The 18275-nt window shown below is 37.4% G+C and overlaps 1 pseudogene; it reads right to left on the bottom strand.

The window, feature by feature from the left end:
• Nucleotides 1–1714: 1714 nt before the first annotated feature.
• On the bottom strand, nucleotides 1715–13739 carry LOC118519362 (cell division control protein 42 homolog pseudogene; annotated as a pseudogene).
• Nucleotides 13740–18275: the final 4536 nt, after the last annotated feature.

Here is an 18275-nt window from a genome sequence, read left to right as displayed (position 1 = left end):
AAACTGCTGGTATAATCAAATAGATGAACTATTCAAAGTAACCTTAAGACAGAGCAAATGCCTATACATCCTTAGTGGCATATACACCAAGAACAAAAAGATTAAAAGAACAGCATTTCAGGGCGCCTGGGTGGCTCAGTCGTTAAGCGTCTGCCTTCGGCTCAGGTCATGATTCCAGGTCCTGGGATCAAGCCCCGCATCGGGCTCCCTGCTCGGCGGGAAGCCTGCTTCTCTCTCTCCCACTCCCCCTGCTTGTGTTCCCTCTCTCGCTGTGTCTCTCTGTCAAATAAATAAATAAAATCTTTAAAAAAAAAAAAAAAAAAGAACAGCATTTCAGCAGTAATATTATTAGAAAAGGTGTTAGTAATTTTTAAGGGGTTTTTGTTTGTTTAATACATCTGAAAAGAATGCGTATACAAGGAACTGAGACATGAGGAACATTGGTTCAACAGTAATGAATCTACAAGAATTAGGATTTGGGGAAGGGGGACAAGATTACCTAAACATTTTAAAAAATTGGAAATTGCAACCAAACTAAGCGAATAAAATCCCTACTAACACATAGTTATGAAGTCTTCATAAGACTCCAGGATCTTTTTATTAAACTACAGAGCCTTAACTAGCTACTCTAGAGTTCCTCATATACAAAACAGAAATAAGGGGATTCTCCTGACTGGTCCCCATGTTGTTAAATGTTCTCCCCAACCCCAGCTTCTTCGTGAAGCAGGTCTCCATCCTCCCAACTTGAAAGATGATGTGCATCATTCCATAGACCTCTGTCTTCTGGCGCCATCCCTCACATTTTCTCCATTTACCAGATCTTCAGCTGTGTTCTAGGAACACCATATCATATGCTAGTAAGCTGGACATCTATGCTAAGCATGTAAGACAATGACTGACACTGAAAAAAGATGTTTTTTAATTATGTATTCAATCCATCTGGTGTATTTCAAAAGGTGAAATACTTTTCTTCATTGATCAGTGAAATAAGTTAGAAATTAATTTTAAAAAAATTAGCAAATGGCAAATCATTCTTGAAAGTCACAGTCACATATATAGTGCACCCTAGAAAAAAGGAGGGGCAAGACAGGTTCCACCCACTTTCATGAGTTTCATCAAATACTGGACCTACTTAAGGGTGGAGAGAAAAGGCAAAGTTCAAAAAGGAGCATGATATTAAATGAGGCATTTACTATACTCTTTCTAATAGCCCCAGGTGGGGAACAAGTTTTCTAAACTAGATCTAGGAAGTGGAATGTGGAATCAATCCGTCCTTCTCCCATTAAGGGCTGCCCCGTGGTTAATGAATTTTAAAAACATGACTAAATAAAAACAAACCCTACACACCCTTCCTGCCCCCGCTAAATAAATAAATAAATAAATAAATAAATAAATAAATAAATAGAAAAAATAAAAAACCTAAATGTCCCAGATTATTCTCCATAATGTGGATGGAGCCTGGAAGCAGCTTCAACAACCCAAATTAGTCTGTTACAGAGTCATCACAAGCATGCCTTGCTTTTAAGCCAAAAAAAAAAAAATTGAAACAGCAAAACAAAAACTAGTATTAATCACTTTTCTGACAACACACAATTACTCAAACGAAGGAGTACTGAGAGGCGGAAGGGGATCATACCTACGGGCCTCGTCTCACGCGAGTGCATGTGGGTAGGTGCAGAGCATCTGTCACTATTGCAAAAACGAATTTTAATCTTTAATCTTTAGTTCGATTTAACATTGCCTTTAGAACAATGCTGACACCAGCTGTGCAGAAAGGGCTCTGGGCGACGTTCACAGCAGCACGCAGGTACCTGCGGCTCTTCCACGGTTCTGGAGGCTCCAGGGCAGCCAATACTGCTCCATCAAATACATTCTTTAGGCCTTTCCGTGTGAGTGCAGAACAGTCCACATACTCGACTGCCTTCAGGTCACGGGCCAGCTTTTCAGCAGTCTCTGCGGTGATAGGCTTCTGTTTGTTCTTGGCAAGTTTCTCAATTGTAGAGGGGTCATCTCCGAGATCGGTTTGAGTCCCACCAAGCAAGAAAGGCGTCTTTGGACAATGATGAGATATCTCTGGCCTCACTTTTCCTTCACATTTTCATATGAGGATGGGGAAGAACAAACTGGAAATACATCTGTTTGTGGAGAGCTCAGTGGTCGTAATCTGTCAGAATCCTCTTGCCCTGCACTATCACAAAGTCCAAGAGTATATGGCTCTCCACCAATCCTGTGACTGCATAGTTGTCAAAAACAGTAGGCTAATACTCAGATGGAAATCTGTTTGTTGTGTGGGATATCAGGAGACATGTTTTACCAACGGCACCATCGCCCACAACAACACATTTAATTGTCTGTATTGCTGAAACAGTTTTGTACCCACTTTAAATATTTCAAATTCAATGATGTCATCAGGTGCTCCACCAGGACATTGGTGGGACTGCGCAGGGTCCCCTCGGCTCTCGTGTTGTTAATCTGAAACGTCCATGTGTGCATTGTAGGGCAAATAATTTAGTATAAAACAGTCTCATGTTAATATTCCTGATGTCATTGAGAACTGGGATTTGGGGGAAAGCAAGGGAAAAAGAGATACCCTGTGGTTCTGGCTTTGAATTAAAAGTATCAGTATAAATTTGTGATATGATGGTAGCTTAAAAAAGAAAATCTCCCTTAGCTCTTTGTATTGAAGAGGCTCAGAAACATTGCATAAATAGCAATGAGAACCACTAGTATCTAGACTGCAGTCTTAAAATATGGTTTCCTACTAAAGAGCTCTTTGGAGGAATAACTGACTGTAGGTTTGGGGCAGGAAATGTATGTGATGTATGTGATGATGCTGGGACATCTTGTCTTACCAAATAGTAAATAATATTTTAAATACTATTAGGGTTATGTTAAAAGAACTCAGGAGCCAAATTGAACAGGTTCCCACCAAGCAAAGAGAAAATAATCTGAGCATCAAAAACAGTAACATTGCAATGGACTAGAATACCCCATACATGTTTAAATTCATATTAATAGCAAGTCAAATAATTACTCTAATAATTGAATTCCATTACATGATGCTAATGAACAAATTCATTATTTTGAAAACTGATAAATAAGGGAAAGGATCATGTATCTTGCCTTTCCTATTTAAATTGTACCACTTTTTATGCAACTAGTAGATGAGAGAAAATGTCTCTACAGAAGTATTCCAGCAAGTTAATGAAGGTAAGATAGAATATCATCATTTTGCAGTTTATATTAAATAAATGGCTCTAGGCATTGATTATCAGTGGTTGCTAACACCTCAATAAGAGAGACACATAGATATTATATGCTCCTAATGAAAGAACACACCTAGAAAATGGTCTTGCAAAAAACAAAACAAACAACAACAACAAAACAAAACTCTGGAACCTAGATCTTATTAAACCTCTAGATCCAAATATCTATAAATGATTAGAAAATATGTTACATGATACCACAGGAATGTAATCAGTAAAATGCAGGGTGAGGGAAACTGTAGGACAATCTAGTTTCTTGAAGAAAACTAAACGAAAAGAGAGAGAGAGAAATAGAGAGGAAACACATAGATTGAAGGAGACATATCAACCAATCATAATGTGTAGACCTAGTCAAAACTCTGATTCAAACAATCTGTAAAAATTTATATGCATACACACATTTATGAAATAGTAAAAAATCGAATGCAACTGGCTATTTCATGATATTTAAAAATTACTGGTTGGGATGCGTGGGTGGCTCAGGTGGTTAAGTATCTGCCTTCGGCTCAGGTCATGATCCCAGGGTCCTGGGATCAAATCCTGCTCGGCGGGGAGCCTGCTTCTCCCACTGCCTGCTGTTCCCCCTGCTTGTGGGCATGCTCTCTCTCTCTCTCTGACAAATAAATAAATAAATAATCTTTAAAAATTATGGTTTTTTTAAAGATGTAATCATTTCTTTGTGGTGAGAGAGGGAGAGAATATCCAAGAGACTCCCGACTGAGTGCAGAGTCTGATAAGGGGCTCGATCTCAGGACCCTGCGATGATGATCTAAGCTAAAACTGAGTCGGATGCTCAACTGACTGAGCCACACGGATGCCCCTAAAAACTTACTGTTTTTTTTAAGTGTTTTAAGAGTATTATGGCACTTTTACATCCTTACTTAGAGATACATACTGAAATGCTATAAATGAAATTTTGAGGGAGGCAAGATGGCAGAAGAGTAGGGGACCTCATTTAATCTGATCTCTTGAATTTAGCTAGATAACTATCAAATCATCCTGAACACCTATGAATTCAACCTGAGATGTAAGAAAAGAATTGCTGGAATTCTATAAATAGAAAAGCACCACTTTTTGCAAGGTAGGAGGTATGGAGAAGTGAATCCAAGGGGATATATAGAAAGATAAACAGCAGGGGGAGGGAGCCTCTGTAAGCCGGCTACGGGAAAGTGATAGAGTCCCAGAGTGCAAAATCTGGACCTTTAGAAATCTGAAATGTTATAGATGAAATTTTATAATGTATAAGATTTTTTCAAAATCATATAGAAGGTGAGAAAACTGGTAGACATACAAAGGAAATACAACTGGTACAGTTACTGAGATTGGGTGGTGGGTGCATGGGTGTTCACTACAGTGTTCTGCTTACTTTTATATATATTTAAATTTTTCCATAATAATAATACAATGGAATATTACTCAGCCATGAAAAAGAATGAGAGCTTGCCATTTGCAACAACATGGATGGATCTAGAAAGTTTACGCTAAGTGAAATAAGTCAGACAGAGAAAGACAGATATATGATTTCCCTCATATGTGGACTTTAAGAAACAAAACAAAGAAAAAAAAAACAAAAAAAAGAGACAAATGATAAAACAGACTCTTTAATACAGAAAACAAACTGGTGGTTACCAGAGGGGAGTAGATGGGGGGGGGATGGGTGAAATAGATAAAAGGGATTAAGAGTACACTTACTGTGATGAGCATTAAGTGTACTCTTATAGTGATGTTAAATCACTATATTGTACTCCAGAAACTAATATAACACTGTATGTTCATTATACTTCAATTTTTTTAAATTCCATAATAAAAAGTAAAAAATATATATATTGATACATAGGCCCCATGCTCAGAGATTCTAGTTTAATTGGCCTGGGGCTTAGGTATGAAAGAAAGAGAGAAAAGGAAAGAAGGAAGGGAGAAAGGGAGGGAGAGAGGGTGGAAGGGAGGATGAGCCACCTCTCTGCTTGATCTTAATGTGTATGCAGCCTGGGCTAAGAACCACTTGTCTACCCTCCAGCCATTCCATAATTTCCAATTACTCAGCCAAGTCTGTTTCTCAGTGGTTCTATCTGAATGAACTGGGATCCATGTTAAACATGCTGACTCCTGGGCTTCATTCCAGAGGGACTTTCGGGAGGGTAAGGGGGGCTTGGGAGTATGTGATTCTGCTATAAACCTATGGCGAAATGCACATCAGAGGGGGACTTCTCATTGTTCCCTGTACACAGCCCTCACACTATCATTCATGTTTTTGTTCATTTTATTCCTTCCTTCTTCCACCTGAAATGTCTTCCACTTATCTTTATCCAAATCATACCTGCTCGATGACCAAGTTCACAAATCACCCATCCGTGAAGCCTAATCCCTTCAGCTGAAGGGATTCTTCCTCCTGTGAACTCAGTTTTTCGCCCTTCCACGGGTTTATATCTGTTTATATATAATGTTTCAGCTCCCTTACTCAACAATAAACTCCGTAGGTCAAAAAGCCTTTTTTACATATCTTTATAATTTCACAGAATTTAGACATACTTAAGAGTTCAATAAGCTTATGCTAAATCGATGAAGTAATGAAAACATAACAGCTGAGAGTGTCCAGGATACTTACCCAGTAAGCTCTCTTAAGCACTAGTTAACTTCCCCATTGCACCCTCAGTATGCCAAGAAGCTTCTCTAGGAAAGGTGGTACTGGGAGGAAGGCAGCTCAAGATAAATGGCTATCAGCATTTCTCAAGAATCAGCCAAATAAGCTATAAAATCTTAACTACTATCTAAATCAAAAATGCCATGCTTACCATTTTTACAAGCTAAAGAGATTGGTTTAAAGGAAAATATTCCGAAGTACTATTTTACATATAATAACCGTGTCCAAAAAGTGTTGACTATCCTGAGAGGCCACGTTTTATAAAAATGTAAATAAATATGCTTTTATGGATAAATATGCTTCAATTTTATGAGTCTTCTAAAGAAAAGGGGTATGTTTTCCTTCAAGTTCCTGAAGGAAAGGGGAAAAAAAAACCTTTCAAACTTTGACTGGGAGGCTTATCTTTATAAATTAATGCATGGCGCTCATTGAGTGCCTGCTGTGCTCAGCAGCTGATCTGATTCTCTCGCTCAGTCTTCCATGAGTTAGGATTACCCACAGCTTGTCAAGGAGAACAGTGAGACCCGGAGAGGTCGGCTAACTGCCCAGGTCACTCAACTGGCAGAAAGGGGATTCAAGCCCCCATGGGCTTGATTCTTTCTTGCTGTAGACCTTCGTTTTCCTGGAACTTTCCTGTCTTTTGGGAGGAAAACCACACATGGCCAGGGAAGGGAGTGGGAAAAAGAAGGGAGGGTGGATTAGAGAGTGAGAAACAAGATGGAGGACTTTTCTGTCAAACAGATCTAGGTTCCCATCTTACCACCTTCTCTGTATTGGACTTCTCTGATCTTCAGTTTCCTTCTCTGTAATAACATGAACCATTTGGAGCTGTTGTGAGGACTGTGGAAAGTGATACATATGAGGATCCTGGCTCAATAAATGGAAGGTATTGGTAAAAACAACTGGTGTGGTCAACTTTGGTCTTATCCTGAACAGGGTGTTCTTGTAGATTTCCCTTTACTGGGTTATCAACTATTTCAGTGAAATGAACTGACTGACTTTTCACCCTACACAGATTTTGCTGAAATCACTATCTAATTTGTTATTGTTCTTTGGGGAGTTTTCTTGTCAAATATCTTAAAGCATTATATATGTATGTATGTATACACACACACACACACACACACACACACACACACGTATATATATAATATTCAAACTGTTGCAGATCTTTGTCGAATCCCAAACCCACCAGCTAAGCTGCTCTCAACTACCTCACCTCCCATGATCTGTCATATAAGCAGAAGCTCCACTCTGTGCACAAATCTTGCCCAAAGGGATGAGACCCAGGAAGGGTCAATGCAGTACACCTGTCACAATCAGCCTCTACAGCAGCCTTTCTGCAGCTTGTTTTACGTTACCCAGGCATAATGATCATTATTTTTTCCTAGAGCAATCCTTTCTAAAGGCTCAGACCTGACAGAAGGGAATGGGCTAGGGAGGACCCTGGGACATGCAGGATGACATTTTTCCCTATTTCTCTCTCCCTAATTAGATTGGTTTTATCCTAAACCAATGGGTAGATGTTGATCTCTTAGGGTACCCAAGTTAGAAAATATATATATATATATATATATTTTTTTTTTTTTTCCTGGAATCAATTTGTATCATCCATCCAGAAGGTAAATAGGGGTTTTATTTTATTTTTCTTTCGGATTTATTTATTTATTTGACAGAGAGAGAGAGAGAGAGCACAAGCAGGGAGAGCAGCAGAGGGAGAGGGAGAATCAGACTTCCCACTGAGCAAGGAGCCTGATTCGGGACTCGATCCCAGGACCCTGGGATCATGACCTGAGCTGAAGGCAGACACTCAACCCACTGAGTCACTCAGGTGAAATAGGGATTTTATGGAGTGTCTGATTCCATGGTTAAATTCTGAGGTGACCCAATACTTAGAGATGCAAATTCTTCTGCCTTCAAACTGGTGTGAAGCTTGAGCGATTGAGACAGTAGTGAAGGGTACCGAAAGAGATTAAACACCACTGATGAATTATCTTTTTATTGACCAATTATAGCCACAGGTATTATTTATGGAAAAATGTTTATAATCTCTACATTGCTTGTGAGAAACATAAATTACTAACCAATATAATCATTTCATAATTGTGTACAATCTTTAGTCCTAAAAACAATTACACCTGAATTGAAGAAGAAAGTAATAAAATTGTCTATTTGTAACTTAGAAATAACTTTATAAATATTTTGACAGAATGATCCAGATACCCACACTAATGAGCATACATGTTTTTCCTAGCAAATAGTGTGGTTCTCATACCTCTACAATGCTGAGAATCTCTTGTTCTCTGGGGGAATATTTCACATACTAATTTATTCTCCCTTTATTCACAGAGAGCTAAAATTGAAGAGGCTACCCTTTTAATGTAGTACAAACATTTCTTAAAACTTAAGATCATATTTTTCTAAAAGATATGTTCAGATGTTTATACTTTTAATAATATGGCTATTTTAAACATAAACATAAAAAACATAAGACATAAATACAAGATTAAAAGTATAATCTTGTTGTGGAACCAGCACTAAAAAAGGATTTTTATTGTTAAAATCTTCCTGAAAGCACTCTGCATTTATGAGATTAAGCTGTTGTGAAGTCTGTTTTATCTATCCCTGAAATTATTTTGTCAGTCTTTTTAACTATCTAAGTATTTTTTACAGTTAGAATTAAAAACCCAAACCTATCATTAGTATTCTTATAAATCCTTAGCAGAAAATCTGTTTACCAAGGAAAAGAAACAGAAAATTTCTTCTTAAGCAGGGGATGCGCTATAACCAGAAACAAAGCATGAACGATGTGAATTACACAGTTTTCCAAATTTTTATTTTCTCTATTAGAATGATAGAGAGGACAAATTATAGCCAAATATGCAAGGAAAGCTTGGTCATGTTTCCAGTACAAGGGATTAAGCTTTCTTCAGTGCTCCTGTACCATTCTACACTGGTTGCTGAGTAGCATTAGCATAATCCTGAATTATTAAGAAAATTAGAGGTCAGATTTACTTTACAGGAGAATTCGACCTCTCTGAATCAGGACTGAGAGGGTCATAGCATTCCAGATGTGAGCCTGGTGGTAGGTGTAAAGTGCACCACATGGAGAGAATGTGCACAGTAAGGAAAAAGACAAATTACCCAGAGCTATTACTGTCATTAGTTCCATCAGCCTGGGAAGCCCTCCCACCGCATTTTCAGAGCAGTGTGTGGAGAGGGCCTGGGGCTTATCACATCTCGCAGGGGGTCGTCTTCTGCCGGGCATAGTCACATAGCTTGACATTTCAGTTAAAAAAAAAAAAAAGTCTGGGCCTTCATCCTCCATGCAGGCTTCTGTCTCTCAGCTCTACAACCAGTAGCTAAAATAAAGGGAGCCAGCCCACTGAAGGCTGCAATCATTTATCTGATGGCAGAATTGCTAGCCTTTCTAGAGGTGCACACTGTTCTTTCACAGAATCAGTTTTAAGCCAGGGACAATAAGCCTGGGGAACTATATTGTACCAGGGGCTCCTTTGGGGGTTGTTTCATTAACCTTTTGAATATTTTGCCATAATTAAAAGGTTAGGAACCTATGCCATGAGAAATGCGATGAAATAATAGAACATACACAATAATGTTAGATGGACTATTACATTTAGACTGTACAATGGTAACCAATGAGAAGGGCGTAAGGGACCAGTTGATGTAACAAAGCCTTTTTCCCAGATGTTTTTGATTCTGGAAGCACACATGGATAATACTTATTATGAGATATTAAGCAAAAGAGCAGAATACAATATATACTTAGGCATATTATATACGCAACATATATACACACAGTAATCATAACTAGGTAAGAATTTGTGCTTGTGGCGAGTTGTATGCAAAAGAGAAATGGGTTGGGCTAGGGTGGTATGATTTTTTTAATTGTCTTTTAATTATTTGTTAAATCCTTTTAATGGTGCATATTCTCCTCAGTTAAAAGAAGCCATAGGAGCAAAACGTATACAAACATTCTCATGAAGGAAATAGGAACAACAGAAAGGAAAACAGATGTAAAAATATAAAGCATCTTCCACCTTGCCTAAAATCAAGAAAAAGCATAAAGACTCGGCATCCATCTCAACAGGGAACAAAGAAAAAGATGCACAGAACCAAGTAAGTTTATCCAAGAGAATAATACTTTTCTTATACCCTTCATAATAATAATAATGGTAATGCCACATACAGAGTTTTTTACATAGTAGGCAAACATCAAACTAGCCCAACAACCCTTTCTTAAATACATGAAAAAGTGGTTCAGAGAAATTAAGTAACATGCCCAAGGTCAAAGAGCAAGTATTAATATCCAAGACTGCTTGACTCCAATAAATTACAGCATTCTCTCTCTGTCTCTCCACCTCCCCAACCCTACGTCTGTCTCTGTCTCTGTTTGTCTCTCTCTCATTATTTTATTAAATTCCAGGCCTCATTCTGAAATAGCCCTATTTTCTGTTTCTTCCTTGCCTTCAGCCCTTAATAAAGCAGTGCAGTTCTCATCTGACTTTGGCAGGTCTGATAGTCACTCATACTTTAATGTATATACAGTAAATAAATATTTGAGTACCTGTTCTGCATTGTGCTGGTTCTGGGGTTACAAAGCTGAAAAAAATATATACTCTGGGCCTCCACAGGCAAGTGGGGGATACAAGCATGCAAGCACGCAAAGGCACACAGCTGGGGCACATGACCTCGGCTTCTTGAGGAACTGGCATCTGAACTGAGAAACCAAAGGCTGAGTTGGGATTGGGCAGATGGATGGTGCATCATAGGAAATAATCCCTGTAGAAGGCCAAGGGGGGATAATCAAAAGAAGACAAAAACAAGACAAAACAAACATGGTACATTCCAGAAATTGAAAGTGACCCATAGAGCTGGACTTAGAGAGCCAATGATAACCACACATTGTTGTACCTACGAGTCTTATTTTCTGAAGACCTGAAGGGTTTGCTTTCCAAGGAAAAAAATGATTCATGATGTCAAAAAGCAACACTTAAAACTTTTTAGGTTTTCCTTGATTGCGTATCAATAATAAAAATGGCTTTGTGAATAAACACATCAGAATTAAGTATTACAAATGCAATTAATTTAAATATAATTGTGTCTCTAGCCACATATTCTGAGTCATTGGGCAACTTCTCTTGACTGGAGATTACTTTCCTTTTCTGCAAAATGGGATACATTTATCTTACATGTTTGTAGATGAGAAAGAGAAACAATATAAGGCTAGCACCTAGTCTGGTGCCTGGTACATAGAAGACAACTATTAAATGGTAGTTACAGTAGAAGAGTTTAGAGACCCAAATGCCCGTAAGTCTCATTTTTGTGACAAGAAGAAGAAAGTGCCATTTTCTCATCAGCCTCACACTTGGTTCCCAGTCCTGACTGGCTGTTCAAAATATAAGATTATTTCACTCACACCAAACTTCAACCAGGTTAATGATTCTCAAGCCTTCCTGTCTTTCCCTACTTCCTATCGATTCCTGTTTGATATAAGAATATGTGCTATGGATCAGTGGCTATGGGTCGCAACAGAAGCCTTGATTCATTCACGATACAGCCTCTGGGGACAGATAGGACATTACTAAACTAAGAAGAAGGTGTCACAAAAGATCTCATTTACTGCCTCTGTCATCCAGTCACCCATCTGGCTTATGCATGGCTTACTATAGCACTAATTAGTTCAATGCCAAGAGGTTTGGGGACTCTTGTAGAATTCTAACTTCATGAATTTATCCTGTGTTTTTTTTTTCAATTGTTAATTGCATTATGTCTTACAAAACCAAGACCTTCACTTAACTCTACAACTTTCCAAAACATGTTGCTTATGTATTCTTGCTAAGCAATAGTGAGTGATTTCAGGCTGCCATTCTGATTTAGTGGGTGGTGGGGAAGGAAAGGATTCTCATTAAATCTCAAGTATAAAAATAGATTTATCATCATTAATTTTGAAGAAAAATGTTTTTTCTCTCTAGAAGAAAAACAATTTTCTGAAAACAAATGTAGCTTGGTTTGTTGTGGCATTTTTTTTCCCATAAAGACAATCAAGACTTCGTCTTTGAAAAAAGACAACCAGTGTCGGGTGATTGCAAATTAATCCAGCTATAAGAGGTAAATTATGTTTCTGCTATTAATAGACTTTGTACATGATGTGCATTTTAGAAAGTACACAGGGTAAACACAAATGCTAATTTTTTCAGAAAAAAAATATAGATTAAATTGGAAAACATTTTATGTAACAATTCTGGATTCCACAAGGAATAGAGTAACTAAAACCTCTACGGTTATGGGGTGTCTTCGTTTTATTGCCTAATGCACTTTAACGTAATCCTAAAATTAGAGCCCGGGGGAAAAAAACGGAATCCCTATCATTCTGAGGGAAAAACAGCATTAAAGAAATCACCATGACTAAACATTTTTAAAACAAAGTATTTCAACTATCTTCACCGAAGTCTTTTGCTTTGTCTAGTCGCACTTTTCCATACCACACCTTGTGCATTTACCCATCAGTTGAGTGCTTCTTCCCTTTCTATTTCTTTTGTGTTGGCCCTCAAATCAAGTAAGCCTTTTTTCTTCTTCCTCGATTCATGGCTACCCTTACCAAAGATTTTATGTTTTATCCTCTTGTGTAGACTCTAAAGTATTGGGTGGGGGATAATTGATCTTCTAAAATTATTTTGAACTACAAATAATAACTAACCTCGTGTGCTTGTGTGTGTTACTAGATTTGGTTTTTATTTACTTGGGCTTGCAGTACAGGCAAGCCTACAGTTGTATATGCCCTATTATTTCACACAGAGCAAAGTAAAACTCAGAGAAACCATAAATTATTGGGAAGATCCCATTTCCAGAGAAGCAGATTATGGCAAATTTTATCACCGATTTTCTCTTGCCGTGGATGCCTTGGAGATGCAAAGCTGTATGCCCCCTGTTTCTCCAGTGTCTTCAGACTGGCCAAGCATCAGCTGGATGATGGCTCACAATCCAAAATGCAGGAGGATTTTGCTTCTTGCTACGTGAATTTCTAAGGCCCAACTGATTTCTTTACTTCCCGTCATTTTCACATGTGTTGCTTTTTTTCAGAGTCTTTTCAGCTCAGTTTTTAATATAGTATGGTAATAGAGAGCCCAAGGAACATCACCTTCTGATGAAACACATATTTTAGCCTAGTGTCAACAAAACTAAGCAAATTGTTAACCTCTCAAATAGTTTTACAACATGCCAATAGACCTTTTTTCTCTTAGATTTTTGCCTAGTTTCTTATAATTACTGGCTAATTACCTCTCCACACTCACTTTTTTCTGACAGCTTAGTTGTAGCCTCTGGGATTTTAACGTCTAATTGATTTGTCTGCTTAGGTTGTGGATTCTTGAGTCTTGCTGAATTCAGCAAAGCCAGGCAACCAAAGGGGTTAAAAATATTTTGTAATTCTGTCCTCCAGAGCCTTTCTAAAAGGGTTAACAGAGGTGCCAGACTCTGGTTACTTCTTCAGTCATTCTTCACAAATGTGGTAACTAGACTCAGTGAATACTTTGGCTATCAGAGTAGAGCTCTATAGGCCCACTGCACTCAATAAATGTCCAATAACAATGGTGAGGAGTTAGATGAACTATATTTAAAGTATTTCCCCCCCTAATTCCCCTCCTAAATCTGGCTTCCATCTTTGCCTCTTTATGGTATCCAATGATCTCAATTCAGCCAAGTTCAAAGGCATTTTCTCTGTCCTTATCTTCCTTGATCTTTCTGATGTATGGGGCACAGCTTTTCATACCTGCCCCTTTGAAGACTTCTGGCTTCAGTTCCTGAGACATTTCTATTGTCTTTTATTTTTCTTCATCACCATCCTGATCTCTTCACCTATTTCTCACATTTATAGGTCTTTTTTTCTTATACCTTCCCAGTCACTTTTCTTCCAACACATCTTTGATAATTACTATATTCATTGTGTCCTCTTGCTTTTTGTTTTTACTCTTCACAGATTCCTTTGTTTCACTGAGTCATATAGGTGAATAATGTACAGTTGTATATGCCCTATTATACAACTCTAACATTGATCCATACCTTTTTGTACAGTCCCAGATACATCAAGGGCACATCAAAACTCAAATATGCAGTTTCAATATAGAATCAATGCAGTATATACAGATCTCATTTTCACTTTCTCAGGTGCTCACCACTTCTTCAAAAGTCAATTCTTCAGAGAAGTCTTACTTAATTACTCTTCCTCAAATTCTCTGTGCCCTTTATCTGCTTGACTTTTCTTCCTAGCATCTGTCACTACTCTCTTCGTATTTATTTGCATGGCATTGGAAGGCAACCACAAAAATATAGGCTTCTTGAAGGCAAGAACTTTTTGCTTTGTTCACTGCTGAATAGCCAACACATAGAACAGTGCATGGCAAATAATAAGCACTAGATAAATATTTGAGTGAGTTAATGAATAAGTGAGTAAGGAAGTGAACACATGCATGATTTATTCAGAATCTGTCATTCTGGTTCAGAACCTTAGAGTTATCCTTGATTTCTTACTATCTCAAAGCTCTACTCTATATTCTGTTGTATGAGGGTAAGGTTAAGCTAATGTAATAAATGGGGCCACTAATAGTTCAGTGGCTTAAAGAAGGTAAAAATTTGTTTCTCAATTCGAATGTAGGCTGAATGCTTCAGGTGAGTAGGCAGCTGCATTCCCCAAAGTTATTTAGAACATTGGTTATTTCCATCATGTTGTTCCACCATACCCATAGGGCACTTTCATCATCTGCCCAATTAAAGCTGGACTTTCGTGGGTTCTAGCTAATGGGAAGGCAAAAGAGAACATAAAGGAAGCACATCCCCAAGGCTAGAATAACCTACATTATTACTGCCTAGATTCTGTCGGCAAGGATGAGGTCATGTGCACCCACCCTCCAACCTGTAAAGGAACCTGGGCTACATGGCCAATCCATGTGCTTATGAAGAAATGGAAAACAAATGTTGATGGGCCACTGCCAGTCTCCTCCACATCAGTCAATTTCTCAGAATATCTCTCAAACCAATGCTTTTCTTTTCTTCTCATGCTGCCTATAAAAAAAGTCCATCCTTTGCCTGAAACCGCTATGCTCCTTGACTTGCTTTTTTCTAGCCTTCAGTCTTTCATCTCACAAGCCTATCTCATTCCAAAAACCAAATGACTTCTCCAAATTATAACTATTTTTAGTTCCTTGTCTCAGAATGCTGTGGTTAACAATTCCTACCTATGCGAAGTCTGAATTATTTGCTATGGATTTCGGGGCTCATCAGCCTCCACAACTTCACAAGGATAAAGGGTAAAAAGATAAAGGAGTCCAGCACATATTACATATACTAGTCCACATTCATAGGTCTGTCTTTCCTAGAGTGTTTTTTAGAAAGGAGACTTAAATTTTCAGTTATATAACATCACAATATTTTTTTTTTCTTCAAGGCCCAGGGTATAAATGACTTTCAGATCAGTAGTTGATGATGGAACTTAAAAGTCACAAAATAAAATTGTGACCCGGACTTGGCTTAAAAACAAATCTGTATCATGAGATCATTAATATAAGCAATTAAATTCCCTCAAACAATAGTTTCTCTATACACCTTCTGTAAAAGTCCATTTTTAAGGCAGAAGTACTCATTATGTGTTCTGAGGACCTCTAAAGGGGTATCCCTGAAACTTTTTCAGGAGGTCTAGGAGGTCAAAACTCTTTTCATAATAATGCTAAAAAATTATTTACCTTTTTATTTTCATTCTCTCACAAGTGGACATGGAGTTTTCCAGAGGCTACCTGATGTGTGATATTGCCACAGATTGAATAACGAAGCAGGTATGAGAATTAAGCTCTCTTCTATTAAGCCAGATACTTAAAAGATTTGCAAAATTAGAAAACTCTGCCACTCCTCTCACTAATTTTTTTGTTTTGTGACCTATACTTATTTTTCATTAAAAAGTTATTTATGGTAGGGCGCCTGAGTGGCTCAGTCGTTAAGCGTCTGCCTTTGGCTCAGGTCATGATCCTGGGGTCCTGGGATCGAGTCCCACATCGGGCTCCCTGCTCAGCAGGAAGCCTGCTTCTCCCTCTCCTCCTCCCCCCACTTGTTCTCTCTCTCTCTCTTTCTCTCAAATAAATAAATAAACAAAATCTTTAAAAAAAAAGTTATTTATGGTAATATGTTATTTTAAATGAATAATAAATATTGCAAAGTCCTCATTTTTAACTTATCATACAGCAAATATTAATAGATATAATTCAGATAAACAAAAGCTTTTTGAGATCCTCAATAATTTTGCAGAATGTAAAGGGGTCCTGAAATCAAAAAGTTTGAGAGTCACAGCTTTCAGGGGATAAATTACAGTTTTGCTAATTTATTGCATCCACTGGCGTCACCATTCAGCATCTCTCCTCAATTCCTGGAAGTAAGGAGAGTGGGCATCACTGAAAATGTCTATAAAATAGTTTCCATTCTCTGATCTAATATAGTCCCCACTGAAGTCATCAAGGACAGAGCATTGCTTCTTTGATGTTCTGCTCTTAAACGTATGAAGGAAAGAAGGAATTGAGAATTGTGCTGAGAAACAGGTATAGAGGTCATTAGGAAAAGGGGCTCTGTGGACTCTCATGCATAACTAATGACTGTAAAGTGCTTTACAGATAGAAAAGTGTCATGTCATGGCAGAAACTACCACTATGCATCTTTTGCTCTAGGAGAAACTGCCTCCTTTCTTGATATTCCTTATGAAGAAGATTTAAAATATTCTTAGTCTGTATAGTGATTCTGGAAGATTTCAACTTGAATAACCAAAACAACATTCATGATGAATAACATTCGTCATTTATACTCTTGGACCATCACTCAATTCTGTAATGTTACAGATTCTATTCTGATGCTAGCCACTTAGCTTTGCCCTAGAGAAAACTCTACACCATGGCCAAAGGCTGCCATAATACACATTACAAATGCATACATTTATCCACAAGAATGATTTCATAGAGTCCATCACCACTACAAAATGAAAACAAATAAACAAAGCATCACTCAAATTCCAGTAAATAATTCAATGGAAACAACTTCCTATACGTTGAGTCAGCATTATATAACCAGGTTTGGTCCCAGGTCTCGGTATAGAGGAGCTATTGGATTTGCCTGGAAGGAGTATTTCTGAACTATTAGTTAAATAGGGGTTATTCCAAAAATTCTAAAAGGTGGTGGTGGTGGGGGGGTGTTTCCAGGCCTTTTTAAAAAATAATACATCTATTTTTAAAGTCAGTTCTAATCCAGCCATTTCATATGCTCATTTGCACCTGCAAGACTAACATTATCTGGGCTTAGACATGATGGAAACTACTTTTTAGGTCATTTAGCCCTAGCATACTTGCTATAAAGACATTGCTGGGTGAAGTATCTCCAAGCCCTGTTTTGCACATGACACATAAAGACATTTTCCATTAACATTAATGAGACCTATGAATCCATTGATGGGATAATAGAACTAAAAGGTGAGGTTTTATTGGTGATATACCATCTTTCATCCAAGTGCTTAACTTCTCGTAAATAGGCAGAAATTTGGCTATGCATAAAATTCAAGAGTGACTACTGTCTCTGAAGTTGTAAAGACTTCAAGGATACATCATAGTTTTAAAAATATGAAATGTACATTGATACAAATGCAGAATTCTAAGTAGTGATCTCTAAAATATTTCCATGTATTACTGTAGAAAATGAAGGATTTCAGAATTTACTAAGCATTTTCATTCTCCAGAAACTGGTAATCTATATGTTCCACATTTAATCATTTTAGACATCAGCATTCATTGTTAGTGGAAGCAATTATTGCATTTTACAAATAAAGTCACCCATCTTGTTTTATGAATTAAATCTTAAATGTATTTGGGTTGACAGGTTATTTTAATTTCAAGTATTTCTTTTTGAGAACTGATATCCCAGAATAAAAATTTTTGACTACTGATATAAAATGTTAAATAACTAGCAGGTATATATTGTGAGTTTAAAATGAGATTTTTCACTATTTGGTCCATAAGTATTTTTCCCTTTATTGCTTAAGATACACTGTTCTGTTTCCTGCTAGTCCTCTCCTAAAATAAAATACACTTTTTGCTTTGCTAAAGTTATTTTTAAAGTAAACTTCCTGTACATACTAAAAAACAAATTAATAGTTGTTCTAATAAGTAATCATTGAAATTTTTAAGACAAAAAGTGTTTTTACCTAGGTGTGGGCACTTTTTTAATGAAGGAAAAGAAGACTTATTTAAAACTAATTAAGAATATAGGTAACTTATCAAAATGACTGCAGGATAGAACCTGCATAAGTAACATTTTGCCAATCA

This window comes from Halichoerus grypus, chromosome 2 (assembly GCF_964656455.1).
Source record: "Halichoerus grypus chromosome 2, mHalGry1.hap1.1, whole genome shotgun sequence".
Lineage (NCBI taxonomy): Eukaryota > Metazoa > Chordata > Mammalia > Carnivora > Phocidae > Halichoerus > Halichoerus grypus.
This window is presented reverse-complemented; position numbering and strand designations above follow the sequence as displayed.